Source organism: Vipera ursinii (genome assembly GCF_947247035.1).
Source record: "Vipera ursinii genome assembly, chromosome: 4".
Classification (NCBI taxonomy): Eukaryota; Metazoa; Chordata; class Lepidosauria; order Squamata; family Viperidae; genus Vipera; species Vipera ursinii.
The window spans coordinates 37094942-37113975 of NC_139514.1; the positions used below are offsets into that span (position 1 = coordinate 37094942).

Consider the following 19034-nt stretch of genomic DNA (forward strand, 5'->3'; position numbering starts at 1 on the left):
TGATTCATGTAGAGATTTCTGTTAAATCCTATAGCCATATTGCAGCAATTACTAGGGATACAAACTATTCTGAAGTTAATTTCAGTTCCAGCTATTGGAAGTAACTTACATTTTCTCCTGTTTTTGTTCCCAATTGTTAGATGGAATATGATAACCTGTTTTGAATGTGTAATGGATTATGCTGAAAAACACTGATTTCAAATTAAAGCACATTCAGTATTTAATAGGTAGGTTCTTCCTGGTAGCCAGATAGAAAGTAAACAATACTTCTCTTTAAACCAAATCTGGAAACCAACTTAACCACAATTATTTATAAACAGTTAATAAATTAAAGTATAACCACCTGACATAATCAGATACTTTTATTTTATATATGAGAAGCACATGCCAACTTTTCTAGTTTCCCAGATTGCATGTCACTAAGTTTTTCTAACTAAATAATAATATGTGGCAATTCAGCATTCCTGGATATAGTGTAAAATAGTTTTTTTTAAAAAAATCAGGAAAAACAGTTAATATATAAATGCATAAATAAACGACCCTTTTATAATGAAACTATTCTAGCTTCAAGCAAAATCAACCTGAGTCAGCAGGTTCTTGTTTTTGCCACTGGAAATCACAGATTATATTGAAACAATCTTAATTGGTGCAACCTCTACTGCTGCCAGAATGTACAATATGGGAGCTCTGTTGAAAGCATCTTTCAAGAGCTGATTGCCAGCAAATGTGGTACTTTGGTGTGCATCTTTGGAGATAAATGTAGTTTATCTAGCAGTGAAAGCGACTTGCAAATCTAGGATGAGGAATAGCTATATTCAACCCAGTATTGCAAGGGCATTTCTATATAACTACTTCTGTAATTACTGAAGTCAGCAAACTGAACAAAGAATTGATTCAAAATGATGTTAGGTCTTTTCTGAATAACCGCTCTAAAGCAGACTTCTTTAAAAAATGGACTGTTGGGTGAAAGAATTATATATCCAGTTTCTACACAATATTGTATTTTCCTCTAGTCTCTGTTATATAGTGTATATCATATTGTGATACATTTGTTTGGAACTCTTAATTCTTAAAATGAATTCCCTCTCAAGTAGAGAACTGGATGTGTAAAAGTGCAGGAACTAATTCATGAACTTGCATTATCTCTTGATGAGTTCTAAGAAAGTTGCAGAAATAGCTATAGAATTTGTTCTTTTGAGAACAATAGGGTAGCCTTTGTACACCTACACTAACTGTTCATTCATTTGTTTTGTTTCCATTCTGCTGAAATAACACAAATGTCCACAGTCAAAGTGTTCATGGTAAAACAGCCAACATCTAATGAAATAAAGTTCAAGGAAATTTATATTAACAGCAATAAGACATACTATAATAAAGCCAAGTAAAATTATTTAAACAAATTGAGTCAGTTTATATAATTCAAAGGATAACTAATTGAAATGGTGATAGCAGACTTTGAATAAACTCTCAAGATCCAGCTGCTTCAGTAGCTTCCAGAATGTTAGAAGGAATGCATCAAACCTTAATTCTAAGAGAAAAGTATTCCAAAATATTCCAAAGCTGGAATAGAGAAGCAGCACCTCCTGGCCATCATTCTCTATAAAAATGACATAGAACCAAAAACACCCAAGGAAAATGTACTGAATAGGCTGATTCAGTAGAAGATTGTCTTGTAGGTAACTAGGCATAAAGAATTTTATAGGTCAACACCAACCCTTGTTTATGTATTAAGCACAAAGGAACAGCTTCAGTAACATTTTTATCCAACCAATATATATTCTATCAATGCAAGCATAGAAATGTTTGTGTACTTGAAATCTGTCCAGCGTATAACCTAAAATATTGATAGTGTATGGAAGCATAATTTTTATGTAGAATTATTATGCTTCAAAGCAACCTACACTAACATTTTAATGTCCTGTTCTGAATCCAATGCCAGGCCCTAAAATATTGGTATCTCAAATGGGGTAAAAAATGTAATGAAACATTTTGCTTTATACACACACACACACACACACACACACACACACATATTGGATTGCTAACAAAGAATTAAAGGGAAACATATATTTATTTATTTATTATTTATTTATTTATTTATTTTATTATATTTATATACCGCCCTTTCCCGAAGGACTCAGGGCGGTTTACAGGGTGATTAAAACAAAAAATACAAAAGTTAAAAACAGTTAAAAAAATTATATCCGTCCCTGAACAAATAAAACCCGTTAAAATTAAAATTAAAATTAAAATTCTCAGCCTGGGCCAGAGAGCTCGAAGAGCCAGGTCTTCAGGTCCCGGCAGAATGAACGGGGGTCGGGGGCAGTCCTAAGCTCCACTGGCAGCTGGTTCCAAAGGGCAGGTGTGTGTGTGTGTGTGTGTGTGTGTGTGTATACATATATACACACACACACATATACAGTATTGTAATGCACTGTCCCTTTTAGGATAGTTTTTACAGAATCTACCTTCAATTATCTCTTTTCAGTCCGCATTGGGAAACAAATATATAATTTAGACTTTTATGGTAATTTACATAATAAATGACTATGAAATACCCACTGACTCATATTGCACCAAACAGGTACCGCATGCTTATGTCCTAATAGAAAAGAGGGATGCGATTTGAAATCCAGCTCTTCCAAATCTTTGGTGATGATCCTAAACCCATTAAAAGTTAGAGGATTTTAATTTTCAATCTCTTTTATTTTGTACGTCAATGATCACCGATTTTCAACAATAGGTGTCAAGAAAAGATCTGAGGATCATTAAAAAAAAGTTGTGGGGCTGAATGTAGTTTCTGGGATGCAAATTGCCCATGTCTAATGCAAAAGAGTGTGTTTCCAGCTGAGAATTGGAACATTTTAATAATTCCCTCAGCCTCTGAAATACTGAAAATTATCAGCAAGTTTCTTTCTTTCTTTCTTTCTTTCTTTCTTTCTTTCTTTCTTTCTTTCTTTCTTTCTTTCTTTCTTTCTTTCTTTCTTTCTTTCTTTCTTTCTTTCTTTCCTTTCTTTCTTTCTTTCTTTCTTTCTTTCTTTCTTTCTTTCTTTCTTTCTCTTTCTATCTATCTCTATCAATCTATCTATCTATCATCTATCTATCTATCATCTATCATCTATCTAATCTTACTGTATGTATCTTCTATAATATGAATAAACAAAAGCAAGGTACAAACCTTTTGCAACTTCTGAGGCATTTAAAAGACATATTTCCCCAACCTTGATTAGCTTGCAGAATACCTTGAAGGTGCAATATAGTCCTAGGTGCCAATAAATGTTTAATAATGGGACAAATGATGCCGTTCATATGGTTTAATTGGTAGAAACTATCTTCTTTCCAAAGAAATATGGCTAAAATTGCAGGATTACTTCATTAATAAAACTTTTCTTAAAAAACAGATTGTGTTACTTCAAGTTATTTTCATCTACCAATGTTTGATTGATGTCTTGAATTACATATATTCCTGGTTGTTTGATACACTTTCAGATAGTAAATACTGATGGAACATTTTTCTGCAAAGTTGCCCAACTGAAATTTTAACTTGAGGTCATTCCAAATACTGTATTACATGCAGTATTGAGAGGATTAACTGCCGTGTTATCTGTTTTCAGATTGTCACCTGAATATATTAAGCATCTTCCTTTAAAATGATTTTTCTTCAGGTTTCAAGGACAGTTTTCTCAATTTTCATCACTCAGAGGATCAATTTAAGCACATAGGAAAGCTGCCTTCTGCTATGTTGGGCTGACTGGTAACAGCTCTCTGGGGCTTCTTATCCAGAACTAAAGCTGACAAAAAATGAAGCTGAGATATTTTGATGCAAAGTGTGCTTTCTATAACTGAGCTACAGTCATTTTCCCTAAAGTAAGTATAAAAGAAAGCTGTCAGATGGTTTTTATATCGTTTAAGAAATAACAATGTGCCCGCCAAAGGGTGCATTTGCATGTTATAGGTACTATTGCAAAATGGTTGCTATGGTTGGCATGGCATGACATAAATTTTTATCAGAGAGCAAGCACACTATCTTCTTCACTGTCCACATTTCCATGGCGGGCAGTCACACTTTTAAACAAAGCCTTGGGTTGTATTCTTCCGCTTTTCTAACTTCAGTCAGGGCTACCTATGGAGTCTGCATATTCCAGAGGCATTCTTGGAATAAAGCTAATGGTATAGTCTAGGCCAGACATGTCAAACACAAGGCCCGGGGGCCGGATCCAGCCCGCGAAGTGGTTTCATGTGGCCTGCAAAGCCATCCTGGAAACAGTGAGGGAATGGCCCCCACTGTCTTGGCCCTGAGACCCTCCATCTGCCAGAGACCCTCAGATCTGTCCCACTCCTGCCCAGGCGCCTATAGGCACCCTTGATGCGAACAATGTAGAGCTGGCCACGCCCACCCAGTAGGCCATATGCACTCTAGCCACGCCCACCCGGTAGGCCACACCCACCCTGGCCATACCCACCCAGCCCCCTGAGGGCAACCGCAATGCTGATGCGGCCCTCAATGAAATTGAGTTTGACACCCCTGGTCTAGGCTTTGGAACATGCATGTTCCTACTTGTTTATTTTAAAAATACAGTGAAATGTGACAAAAAGCTTGGGAACGCGTTTTTGTCTGCATGTTTAATGATTCTGATAGGTAGCAGGCTTACAGTCTCTAATATGTCATATAACAAATTCTCCATTTTCTTTAAATTACTGTATTAATACAATCTGATTTAAATTAAAAGAGAAAGAAAAAAAGAAACAAAAATCAGAAATTCCCAGAGCAGTAAGCTGTAATCCATAAAAAATGAGATGATAACAATAAAAAACATTTACTTTAGTATTGTTCAGAAAACACACACACACACACACACACAGAGAGAGAGAGAATCCAAGTGAGATTTCATCTGTTTATTTGTGCTAAAAGGATAGATTGGTTAAAAAAAAAGAGATAGGGCCAAGAATGAATATCTTAGCTTAATAAATATGGAATTAATACAAAAGTAAATGAACAATATGAAAAAATATGTTGAATAGTGTGGTCATATAAAAAGAATATATGTATTTTATTTATAGAATTAATGGTCGCTTATACACAATAAGGGACGCGGTGGCTCAGTGGGTTAGGACGCTGAGCTTGTCGATCAGATGGTCGGCAGTTTGGAGGGTCGAATCCCGAGTGCCGCGTAACAGAGTGAGCGCCTGTTACTCGTCCCAGCTTCTGCCAACCTAGCAGTTCGAAAGCACGTAAAAATGCAAGTAGAAAAATAGGGACCACTACGGTGGGAAGGTAACAGCGTTCTGTGCGCCTTTGGCGTCTAGTCATGCCAGCCACATGACCACGGAGATGTCCTCAGACAAGCGCTGGCTCTTCGGCTTTGAAACGGAGATGAGCACCGGCCCCTAGAGTCGGAAATGACTAGCACGCATGTGCAGGGGAACCTTTACCTTTACTTTATACACAATAATCCTAGTCAGCTCAGAACAGCCAATAAAACAAAAGATAAGATAGTAATGTCATACTCTAGAAAGGAATGTCGCACCTCCTACCATAATGTTATCACATCCATAATTTACTGGGCTCGCTCCCATCCTAATCCAAGGTTTGGGGGAAGAGCCAAGTCTTCAATAAAAAAATTGAACTGCAGAGTAATTCTATGAAGGAAGAACACATTGAATGAGAGAGAGAGAGAAGACCAAGAGAGTTTGTGATTGGGTGGAGTTAATGAAATCAAAATGAGAAATTAAATAAAATAAACAGTACTGTGTGATGTGTTGTGCTGATGTGGTAAAAGCAAGGATAGAAAGGTAGTGGCAGTGGTTAGAATGCACTATTGCTGGCTAACTCTACCCACAACCAGGAGTTCAATCCTGACTCGACTTTCCTTCCTTCCGAGTTCAGTAAAATGAAGACACTGATTGTTGGGGGCAATATGCAGACACTGTAAACTGCCTACAGAGTGGTATAAAGCATGATGGGCAGTATATAAGTCTCAAGCACTATTGCTATAGCTGTGGTATTGGTTTATACCCATTTTAGCTATGTTTGGCTCATATCATATATTTAATCTCCTTGACTTTCCATTTATTGTTTATCCATCCATAACAATATTTATTTGGGAATCGAACATTAAAAATAGGAAAGAAATCTGGTCATGTTGTGGCTCAGTGCAACTCATCAATGCATTCCTGACAGCTAGCCTAGTAGTCAGCCTAATATCCCATATCTTGCTTGCAGCAGGGCTACTCAAGTTTCTGACAGCACCCTACTGTTAAATATAAATGCAAGTAAATGTGAAATTTATTTACTTGTTCAGTAATCAGGTTATCAAACTGAGATGGCAAGCATGGGAATGACACACTCATTTCTCTCACCTTTCAAAGTACTGGGTGCTTCCCATATTTAATACTGACTGGAAATAATTTTGCATAAGCTCTTTCATTACAGTCGAGAGACACCTGTCAAAAACAGCCTTCCAGCTTGCCTATTGAGTCCTTGGAGGGGAGGGGGAGGATAATACAGTGGGCATTGCATTATACACACCTACACTCATAGCTTACAGTGCCTCATGCAGTGTCCAGAAACCCCACAGCTCAGAGAGTCCTATTTAGAATGCAGTGCAGGCAGTAACTAAAATAAAATAACTCATTACATCAACAAAAATGTCATAACCTTTTCTCATGAATGAGCTATCCTATGAAACTATTTTCAGGGCAAGGACCCAGTATTAAATCCAATGAGAAATACAAACACACAAACTCCGCATCTCAGTCATCTTATTAGCATGCAACAAAGAGAATATATATATATATTTATTGTTAATATTTGATAAATATTGGATCTTAAATACTGAATGCTTGTTCAGTATTCCACAAATAACAGTGGGATAGTGTTCAAGACCACCAGCATTTCTAAGTTGAAAATACATAATTAGAAGAAAGATCTAAAAATAAACCAGGATTATTGCTGCCACCAGGAAGAGAAACAATGGACCTGGCTATATGGTGACTTCCATGCTGAAGAGGGTCATGGAAGCAGCAGCTTAATTTTAGACTTAGTTGAATTAACCTATCCAAGGGGCAGTCACATACTTTAAACTTGCATTACATGCGTAGCTGGTAAGCAGAAATTATACCAATTTCTCCTACCTAAATCTTCCTAATTGTGTAGTCCCCATAATTATTACGAGTTTGCATAATGGTTGGAATGGTGGTGTATCATCTGGGAACCATAGCTTGGAAAGGGCTGGTTTAATGTGATGGAAGATAGCTAAAGATGCAGTGTTCCTATTAAATATTTGCTTAATTTGATTTCATCCTAATTTACTGTCCCCACAGACAGCAATTACTAACAATTCTATCCAATCAATTAAGATACTTTCACAAATTAGGAGGATGAAAACCAATTTAAGAAAGGTATTGCAGATAATATACTGAGTATGTATAAAGTTCACAGCACGAGGGCACAACCTGGTCTAGATCAAGGATTTGGCTTTTGGAGTATCAGTATCATTTGGCACCAGGAAACAACTAAAATACTTTTATGTTTATATCAGATTAAATCTATAATTAATAGAATTATTTTACAGTCACAGTTAATGTTTTCACCTTCGGTTATATCACAAAAATATAATGCAATTCTGGGCATAGTATCTCAAGGAACTCTTTCACCCCTCAAAAAAAGAGGGGGTGGGAGATGGATACAGGGGGAAAAATATACAATCTATCCTCGTGATGAAATCAAACTGTGTTAGCCATGTACTTGTCCATTCACAATGAATGAAGATAAAAGATTTCTATTGATTAGAACATATACTGTATAGGTCAGGGGTCAGCAACCTGAAATAGTGAAAGAGCCACTCGGAACTGGTTCCCTCACAAAAGGAAAAACTGGGACCCGCAAAAAATATGTGCGCATGTGCATACATGCGCACATGCGCAGAACAGGGTTTGACTGAAGAGTGGAACCAAGGTGAGATATGCACCTACCCTGTATATTTGAATTGATTGGTTGAACGTTTTTATTCCCACTTTTTTTTGGACTGCATATGGCAGAGGACCGGGAGCCGCAGGAGACGGCTGAAAGAGCCGCATGTGGCTCCGGAGCCGCAGGTTGCAGACCTGTGGTATAGGTAAAGGTTCCCCCCCACACACACACACATGCGTGCTAGTCATTTCCGAGGACGTCTCCATGGTCATGTGGCCGGCATGACTAGACACCAAAGGCGCACAGAACGCTGTTACCTTATATACTGTATAAGATATGGCAAAAGAAAGCTCAGGACTATATTGGTTGGAAACATGCAGAAGAGGCCTTCATCCTGCAGTGGATAGACAATGGCTAAAATGATGATGATGATGATGGTAATGATGATGATATAAAATATAAGCATGAAAAGTGCTTATATGACCTACTTCATTTATCTGTTTCACTTCTTTTGTAATACTCTTCTTCAGGTAATAGTTCCCAGCAAAAGTCATTTCTAGAAAGAAAACCAAGTGGAGAAAAGTAACTATGAAATAAACTGTAACTAGATAAATAGGAGCAGATTTCACTTAGTTCCCAAAAAGTTCCTTTCCATATAAAGAACCACAGCTTTATATATGCCTATGGGCCAGACCATTACGTTATATTGCCCCCAACAACAGCCTTGGTGGAGCAGTGGGCTAATGCCTCCTTAAGTAACACCAGCTGCCTGCAATTAGTGCAGGTTCGCATCCCACTAGGCTCAAGGTTGACTCAGCCTTCCATCCTTCCGAGGTAGGTAAAATGAGGACCCAGATTGTTGGGGGCAATTAAGTTGACTTTGTAATAATGCTGCTGGGGGGGGGCGCGAAAGCCCTAATAAGCAGACATATACATAGAATGAAGGCTACTGCTAAGCTTGTAAGCCGCCCTGAGTCTTCGGAGAAGGGCGGGATATAAATGGGATTAAAATAAAAATAAATTAAAATAAAAAATAAAAAATAAAATTTAATTTGTTTTAAGCCAACTACCTTATTAAATTTGATTTAGTATCGAGGCTATATTTTCTACAGATTGGAGAATTCAGGGCAAGTATTTTATGTGATGCTTTATGCTTTGCTTTGTTCCCTCCCCCCCACCTCCAATACTGGAGTTTAAAGGTAGGCACTATACCAAATGCCTCAAAATGCTTCTTTTGGTGCTTGCTGCTGGCATATTAAACATTTTACTATTGTAAGGTGCCTGTCAAACATAGAAGCTAAAAGAACAGTTCTAAAGAACAGATTATGAAACAGTAGAATAAACAGTACTGATATCCAGGGTACTTTCTACTCACCATATTTTCAGGAGCTTTTTTTATGTTAGGGAATATGGGAAACAAAGGCTGAAAGCAAAAAAATTCTAAGAAGCCTCTTATGACCTCAGGGCAGATTTTTTTCTTAAGTCAAAATTCATATGACTGTTCATAGCAGCCTTGCCGCAAAAAAAGTTTTCTTTTCATGGCTAAATCACAGAGACTGAATTATTAAGCATGATTTTAAAATAAAATACCAATCTCATTGAAAAAGGGTGATTGCTTTACCAATCCACATTTTTAAGCAACGGTATCTTGCTATCAGCATTTCATTCTAATTTTCAAGAGTAAATCAAAACGTATATATGTGTGTGTGTGTGTGTGTGTGTGTGTGTGTAAATTATTCAAATTGCTAATAAAGAATTTTAGGGAGGCTGAAATGATCATTTCGAACTTCTTATGTTCTCATCAGTCAGTCATGCCCTTTTTATCTGAGATTCGAACCTGGGCTGATTATATATTAGGCAGTTGCTTTAACTTCCCGAGGCACAGGTTCTTTCTCTCTTTTATTAGCTAGGAAGCAAGGGAGATATATGTGTTAAATATTTGTCAAGCAAGGTGTATTTAAAAGACTTGACAAATATTTAACACACACACACACACACACACACACACACACACACACATATATAATGCAGACACTTCCATATTTCCTGTCTCAATTGTCATTTGTTTAGAGGTCATTGGTTCTATGCTAAGGAGTGCATTTACAGTGCAAACAAGCATTGCCTTTTTTTAGTCTGACTTCTAGAAATGGCAAGTGTTATGTAAGACCTTGAACATTTTTGTAAAATATCATATATTTTTTCTCTATACATGCACAATTTAAGTAAAACCGATTTAAAAAAAAACTTTTTCTACATTAGCCTTTTGAAGAAGTGTATCTTAGCTTCACCAGTGACATTTTTCATTTCTAGACCTGATGAAAACAATATTAATTTTAAATTTAAAAGTACAATAACAGAAGAAAGAATAGTGAATAATATAGTTTTACCAGCAGTGTTCAGATAGGATGGGTTTAAGGTCCCATTCTGTGACCTGGATGAACCTCCAAGGTCCCATTCTGTGACCTGGATGAACCTCCAACGTCCCTTCCAACTTTACTATTATGATTTATGATATATACAAGGCACAAATTTGGGGATACCAGAAATATAGGATGCATTGTTGAGAGGTATATACAGTACATGCAAGTATATATGTACAGTTCCTGTGTTATGATAATCTCACAACAAAACTAACATTGTCCTTCCCATAGTCAAAAAAGAAATCAAAAGCAAAGGCCAAAATTTCATATTTTTATCAAGAAAAAGAATCAGGTTTATAAATCAAGGAGATTCAAGATACCTATATATATATATAGGTATATATATATTGGGGGGGGGAACTAGGTCATTTGTGAGGGGAAATTAGGCTGTTTCTAATTAAAGATTTTAGTGAAATTCATGGTATTTGGGGATTCACTCCCCCCATCTTCATCAGAATCCCGATGAAATTCCATTCCATCTGCACACACAAAAAGAATCTGTGGTAGAATGATCAGAGTTATAGTCAAATGTGCTTCTAAACCAGACATGTCAAACACAAGGCCCGGGGGCCATATCCGGCCCGCAAAGTGGTTTCATGTGGCCCCCGAAGCCATCCTGGAAACAGGGAATGAATGGTCCCCGCTGCCTTGGCCCTGGCCCAGAGACCCTCCTCCTGCCAGAGACCCCCATATCTGTCCCACTCCTGCCCAGGCCCCCATAGGCACCCTTGATGGCAATGATGTAGAGCTGGCCATGCCCACCCAGTAGGCCATACGCACTCTAGCCACGCCCACCCAGTAGGCCACACCCACCCTGGCCATACCCACCCGGCCCCCCAAGGTCAACCACAATGCTGATGTGGCCCTCAATGAAATTGAGTTTGACACCCCTGTTCTAAACAGTGGAGAAAGACAAATTAATATCTTACACAGTGAACTGGAACCCAGACAGAAAAGAAAAATGAGCTGTTCTCTGGGAAAATGAGCTTTCTACTATTTCAATCATATAATTTGCATATTGGGATAAATGTAAACTGATAAGTGAACAACACATAGTAGAAAAAGAGATCAGAGGATTATAAGCAGTATGTATTTTTTTATCCCAGTAAATGATTTTTTTTACTGAAACTCAAAACTTTTAAAATGTAGTATATATGTTATTAGAAATAGGAACTAGCCTGCAGCTTTGGAGATTCCAGAAAGTATAATTTTCATCTGTTGCCTGAAGTCCTATAGCATGGTAAACCTTTACCTACTGGAAACTTTTGATTTTAATAGATCTGCTGGATGGCTTGCCTGAAGCTACAGAATTGTTGCAAACCTAGTGCCAAAGAATGATAAAACATTATCACTTTTCTGGCCTAAGAGATCTTTCTATTCCCTGTTGTTTTCACTGAAGATTTATTGAATTGTGCCCCCCATATTTCCATTATCAAGGTTGGCAGGTATAGTACTGTACTTGAAAAGTGTTTTTAAGAATTACCTAGAGACTATTTTATATGATGAAAATAAACCAACCTCTTGATAGGTTTTGCTGCAGAATAAATTACATTAAAATATTGGTAGTAGTATGCAAAAATAAATCAAAACCTTAGTGATGTGAAAACTGTCAGACTTGCTGGTTGAAGCTTGGCAGGTTCTGACCAAACATTTGGTTCTTGGTATAGCTAAATAACAACCATTATTGTATCCCAGGATGGAATCACTTTGAGCAGTTGAATTCCCTCTCCCTTCATAGAAAAGTTTTTTTTATATATTCAAAGTGATTTAATTGCAGCATTTATTTTCCCCACTTTCTGTGATTTAATGGTACGTAGTCTTGTGCTTCTCAGCCTTAAAAAAAAGGCAACTGTTGGTTGTTAATGTAAAAGATATTTTTGTCCTGAGAACTCTTGCTTCCAATGTAGGTATGCAAAAAATAGTGTCTTAATTACTTTATCAAAGATTCCCTGTTTTTCCATGTTCATGAGAAGACCAAAATGTTTAAACAGATCTATGCAAAAGTATCAATTAATGGATGAAATAAATGGTAAGAGATAACAATGAGGATCTGTTCTGTTTATCATCCAAAGTTCTGGAGAAAAATGTATAGTTCTCATATTTTTGAGAGGAGAGAGATAACGACTTTCCTAGTACCATCTTCAGAGTTTGGTTCATGGAATGCAGTTTTTATTGTGTCTACTGTTCAGGACACTATGTACAGTACTGTATTATGAGTAGATTTGAACATGATAATACATATGATTCTCAGTTCTATTAAATTTGGATCCAAGCCTGTTTTAATGGCATTCAAGTTATTAAACCTTAACATTTTTATTCCCTTTTATTAGACAATCAGATTAAAAAGCATGGACAAAAACAAGCTTTGCTATTTTTAATACAAGTTGTATATTGCTCTGAGAAGTTCACTAGTCATTAAGATTGTTGCTAATAAAGGTAACATTAAAACCCACAAAAAATGTAAGTTTAGAGGGATCCCATGGTTTCCAATCTATAAGAGCTTTGGATTTGTTTGTTATAACAACCACTTAAAAAACTGTTATTTCCTGCAAAACCCAGAAAGAGATCAAGCCAACCGTTGTCTAAGAACACAGGTCAGCTCTGTAGAGGAATAATCAATTTTAGTCCTGAACCCTTACACAGCAAGTCAATAGCAAATTGAAGAGGAAAAGGCATAATCAATATATAAATTATGTCTGAAGAGTCCAAAAGAGTAAAATAAAGTTCAGACTGTCACAACTATTGTTTTCAGTTCCTCCTGGAATCAGCTGGTGCTCAATAGCTTTTGCCTTAAAACAGCTCTTGAGAAGAATAAAATATTCTGCCTTCTACTCTATGTCTCTGGTGCCACTCAGCTCACTGGTTCTCCATACAGTGACAATGACACTTCTGAAGATGCAGGGGATGAGGTGTGACTTTAGAACTAGGGCCTAAAACAACAGAATCCATAGAGTTTGGGGGAATGGGATCCAGTACAGTTCTCATCCTAGGGTCTTTGTGTAAGGAAGCCCATGGCCTCAATTTCTTTACTTTGCACTATACAGTAATGCTTCTCCACCTACTACTCCAAAATAGTTCTGAAAAGAATCATCCAGGTGAGCAGAGCATATTCACTAAAACATAGAACATAGCTAGGAAAGAAAAACAGAACATGAAATGGTTTGAGGAAGAGAGAGAAAATTAGATAATAATGAACATGGTATATACAGGTTACAGAAATGGAATCCAACTTTAAAAAAACTGTAAACATTTTGCAAAAAGTAGATAAAACTTTTTCTCTCAGTGCACATGGATTTATTATTATAGACCCATCACTTGGGAATAACATGTGCCATAATACTGGGGAACATACCACATGTTGAATAAGTTGTGATGTAAACTCAAATTATTCTATTAATATGTTGTGTTAATTTAGATAGGACTTGGTCTTGGATTAAAACTGCAAAGTTACAGCCAATGAAGAATCTCAAATGACCACATAAAGCAATAGATGATGGAGACATTGGCAAACAGACACAAAATCATAACACCGACCAGAGAGGATATGCTGACTCCCATTACGTTGTATGCTACCTATCAATATTATTTCTTCATAGATAAGTCTCTCTCTCTCTCTCTCTCTCTCTCTCTCTCTCTCTCTCTCTCTCTCTCTCTCTCTCTCTCTCTCTCTCTCTCTCTCTCTCTCTCTCTCTCTCTCTCTCTCTGTGTTTGTGTGTGTGTGTGTGTGAGAGAGAGAGAGAGAGAGAGATTCATGTTTATTGCAACATGGATTTCTGGATTTCTAAGAAAAACATAAGGCCATATAAAAAGTTTAAAATTATTTACATATATATACAAAATTATAGGCAACCCTGATCAAATTGAATATTTGAATAAATGTGTAGATGACCAGAAGCAAACTCAACTTCTACATGGTGTAAACATTAAAGCAAAATTAATAAGACCTTACAGCATCCTGCAGACCCATGTACTGTTACCTGATATTTTGGGCAAGAAATTATATTTTAACTTGGCACATCTATGAATAAAGCAGGCTTATCACTCCACATCTTTGCAGATTCTTTCTGGAACACTGCTTGCTTTCAAAATAAATACAAATTCTGGACATGAAATTAGAATGGTAAAGTCTTATCCTAAATCCCATAGGTTTTTTATTCTGAACATATAATCTACACATCCGTCAGCTAGAAAATATTGCTAATTCATTCACAAGAATCTCTCATATTAATGTAGACTAATATCAATATTAACTTTCAATATTAGATGCATAAAATGTTCCTTGCGTGCTTTTAAAAGGTATTTTAAAATACTGTACGATTCAGATATGTCAGCAAGAAGTTTGCATTTTATTTGAGCAATTCAGATCTCATTACAGTAAGCAAATAATGTACCCGAAGAAAGTGGATCATGTAAATACTCTAATATACTTCTTTTTTAGTATTCATAATTATTTTCATACATTTTCCTGACAACCCTGGGTTTAAAATATGCCATAGCATTTTTTTTTCTAAATGAGTCGAAGATCTACTATTATGGTGCATATGTGAATGTGGTCATTAGTATTTAAGAGGATTTTATTTATTTTTATTAGATATGATTTTATTCTTTTAATTTTCACCTGTATTTTGCCTATATATTTTAATTCTTTTGCATTTTGCCTATATATTTTAATTATTTTTTTTGCATTCTATTTCTAAATTCTACTCCTCTATTAGTCCTCACTTCATAATACCTCAACTTCATAAATTTATCTACAGACTAAGTTTTGTAGGTTGAAACTAAACATTAAGAAAACCAAGATCATGGCATCTGGCCCTCTCAATTCCTGTCAAATAGATGGGGAAGAAATGGAGGTAGTGACAGATTTTATTTTCCTGGGCTCCAAGATCACTGCAGATGGGGACTGTAGCCAAGAAATTAAAAGACGCTTGCTCCTTGGGAGGAAAGCCATGGCAAATCTACTGTAGACAGCACACTAAAAAGCAGAGACATCACCCTGTCAACAAAAGTGCGTATAGTCAAGGCTATGGTCTTCCCAGTTGCAATGTATGGCAGTGAAAGCTGGACCATAAGAAAGGCTGAACGCCAAAGAATTGAAGCCTTTGAACTCTGGTGCTGGAGAAGACTCCTGCGAGTCCCTTGGACTGCAAGGCGATCAAACCGGTCAGTCCTAGAGGAGATCAACCCTGACTGCTCTTTAGAAGGCCAGATCCTGAAGCTAAAACTCAAATACTTTGGCCATCTAATGAGAAGGAAGGACTCACTGGAGAAGAGCCTAATGCTGGGAATGATTGAGGGCAATAGAAGAAGGGGACGACAGAGAATGAGGTGGCTGGATGGAGTCACTGAAGCAGTGGGTGTGAGCTTGAATGGACTCCGGAGGATGGTGGAGGACAGGAAGGCCTGGAGGAACGTTGTCCATAGGGTCGCGATGGGTCGGACACGACTTTGCAACTAACAACAACAACAACAAGTTTTGTAGCATAATGTAACCTTTGAAAATCAGTTCATAAATTATGAGTGATTTTTGCTGTGTCACCCATTTCTGAAAATGAACATATTCTATAAATTGATTCATATCAAAATACAGCAGATTTTACTTAACTTTTGAGAAAATAGGATTTGTGGTAAAATATTTTGGAGTACAAAAAGAAAAGTATATATACCATATTTATTGTAGCAATATCCTTGTTACTAGTTTAGTCACCGAACCTTTCTTGTTTTTTAAAATCTAATATAAAATATGATGCTTTAACATTAAAGTTCTAAAAACTTTATTTTTGCTTTATTCTTTAAAGTTCTAAAAACTTTATTTAATATATGTCTCATGATGAGAAAAAACATGCATGTATATAAACTTTTTATGGTACTGAAAATATTCACTATACAATGCTTTTAAGATATTTAAATCTAATTTTCATAAATATGTATTCTGAAAATTGGTGATATTTTTAAATACTGTTTATTCTTTTGATGTATCTTTTTCACCATCTGTATATAGATCTGGTACTTCTTATGCCATAACTTTTTCACATGTTGTACCTATAAAATTTACTGAACTATAAAATAGTGTTCTTCTCTCCTTTCTTCTCCTCTCCTTCTCTCCTCTCCTCAAACAAGTATTAAAACATGATTTTCTGTTCTTTTTCATTAGGCTTTTTAAAAAGGTATGCAGTTGAGTTTCACTTCATTGAATCCATTCTGTGCAATTGACAATATATATCTTCTGATTCTTTCAGATGATGATTAGAACAGTGTAACATTAGTACAGCATGAATTAACCTTTGCACTCTCATATAAATATTCGATGCAGCTGTATTTTCTTGATGTGGAATGTTTTCAGAGATTAGCTGTGCTCCCATTAGGTTTCTGAAACTTATAGTATTGATTGGTACAAAAGGGCACTAATTAGTGACTTTTCAAAGGTCCAGAGATTCATAGATTAGTTACAGCATGCCAGAATGTATGGATTTTCAATAAAAAAGGATAAAGAAGATAGATGTGTGGAATTTTGAAAGGGAAGAATAATTATTCATTTTGTTATGAAAGATAAAAACCTGTTTATTTTGCTGTGGTTTGTAGATATTTCTTTCACATTTAACAAATACTAGATTTTTAGATAAGTCACAGAAACAAAACTGGGAGGTACATCAAAGGTCATCTAGTCCAATCCCCTTACTCCATTCAGAATCTGCGTGAAACAATTTTTACCACTTGCTATTTATAACTTTTGGCAGAATCCTGAAACTTGATTCGTGTAAGCATATTTAATGAACACACTTCTTCTCAACAGCTCTTTGCTTCTTCTTTTTTGTGGCTAAATATATTTTTAGACACCAATGCAAAGCCTTATACAGAAGCTAAACATTACACTGACATGCTCTGCTGCAATCTAGCTATTCCATGAATCATAATTTCAAATCAGTTCAGGCAGCTCTGGAGAAGATTTCTATCTAAACTGATCTTCAATTAAGGGTTGAGGGGTTTGGGGGGCAGTGGTGTGTGTGTGTGTATGTGTGAAAATGGCTACAGGTGATTTGTAAATTGTATAGAATCATACAGTTGGAAGGAACTTAAGAGATTATTAAACCTGTAAAAAGCCTGTCAAACTGGGTATGACTCAGCTAATGACCATCTTACTTAGCAAGAGAAATATTGGTGGTTGTAACTTGAGGAGTACTAGTAGATGGGAAAGAACAAAGAATCAAGAGTTGCACACATTTCAATTGACGTAATGTTAATTCTATTCTGGGATAAATACAGAATCCTGGAAACTGGAAGACAAAATTCCCCCTTACCCCATCCCTATTTATGGTGAGCTTATTAAGGCAATGTCTCTTTGAATTATATGAAATGTGCCTTTCCAGCTTTCTTGATACCTGAGCTAAGTTGCTGTTTGTAGATGAGCTGCATAATATGATTTGACTCCTATCTCTTGATTATTTAGTTTCCTTTGTATCCCTTTTGCAACTTCCCCACAATTCTTACTATGGCCTCTGTCATAAATTTTCAGCAATCAGAGCATCCAAATTTGGCAAGAAGATCCGAAAGGTTGGAGTGAGGTTTTATATTTTATTTTCATATTTTTAGTCTCGTTATCTAAATGGTACTCCAGGATCTAATTTTGAGTTTCTCACAGATAGCTTGTTTGATATTTTTTATGAAACAATTTGTACCACAGTTTGAGTTTCTAGATATATTAAATCCTGTTTATCATTTGCCTGATCTTTAATTAATTAATTAATTAATTAATTAATTAGTTAATTAATTTCTACACTGATCATCTCATCTAAGTGAATCTGGGTGATTTCCAACAGCGTAATAACAATATAAACCCTTGAATATAATCACAGATAAAGGCAGAGTTAAAAACAATTCAAAACTTACAAGTCAGAAGTAAAAGTCAAAGTTAAAAATTCAGAAGGCTTAAAAGGTAGTGGGAGTGCCCTCAAGCCACCAGCCATATAATATTACATAATTTCATGAATGAAGGCAAATATACATGTCCCAGATTAATGTTGTGGTTGGTCACTAGGACCCATGCTAGAACATCTGTCTACCAGAATGTGTGATTTGGTCTATTCTATACTTACTATTTATGTGATGCCTGGTTGTGTGTGGCTTTTTATTTGTTGATTGGGGTATTAATGGCCAGCTATTAAACCTCTGGTCCCCTCTGGTCCCTGTAACCAACCCAGATTGGATCCTGCATTACTTACTTTCTTTAGGAATTGGTAAATGGCTAAAAGGTCAGATTCAACAAAAAGATAACATGAGAGAACTTATCAGAGAGAACAGGGTTTTAGCTTGAGAATTCCTGAGATATAAAAAGTCAGAATCAGGGTTTAAATTGAGAAGAAGTGTCCAAAACTTTCTTACACTCTTCAAAGTTGGATTGTTTATATCTTTTAGAGATCTCAGGGAATCCTAGAAATAAATAGTATTAGTCCTAAATAAAATGTATTAATTAAATTACATTGCATTTTAAAATTGATAATTCTAAACCTTATTTCATTTCTTTTGTATATCCTTTATAGCAGGGGTGTCAAACTCAATTTCATTGAGGGCCGCATCAGCATTGCGGTTGCCCTCAGGGGGCCAGGTGGGTGTGGCCTGGGTGGGTGTGGCCTACTGGGTGGGTGTGGCTAGAGTGCGTATGGCCTACTGGGTGAGCATGGCCAGCTCTACATCGTTCACATCAA

The 19034-nt window shown here is 36.3% G+C and overlaps 1 long non-coding RNA gene across 1 annotated transcript in view; it reads right to left on the reverse strand.

Moving 5' to 3' along the window:
• Window positions 1-2909: 2909 nt before the first annotated feature.
• Window positions 2910-19034, reverse strand: part of LOC310639628 — a 422292-nt gene continuing 406167 nt past the window's right edge. The window contains exon 2 of the long non-coding RNA XR_014492364.1: window positions 2910-3033. This is a non-coding gene — a long non-coding RNA (uncharacterized lncRNA). The remainder of the gene's footprint in view (window positions 3034-19034) is intronic.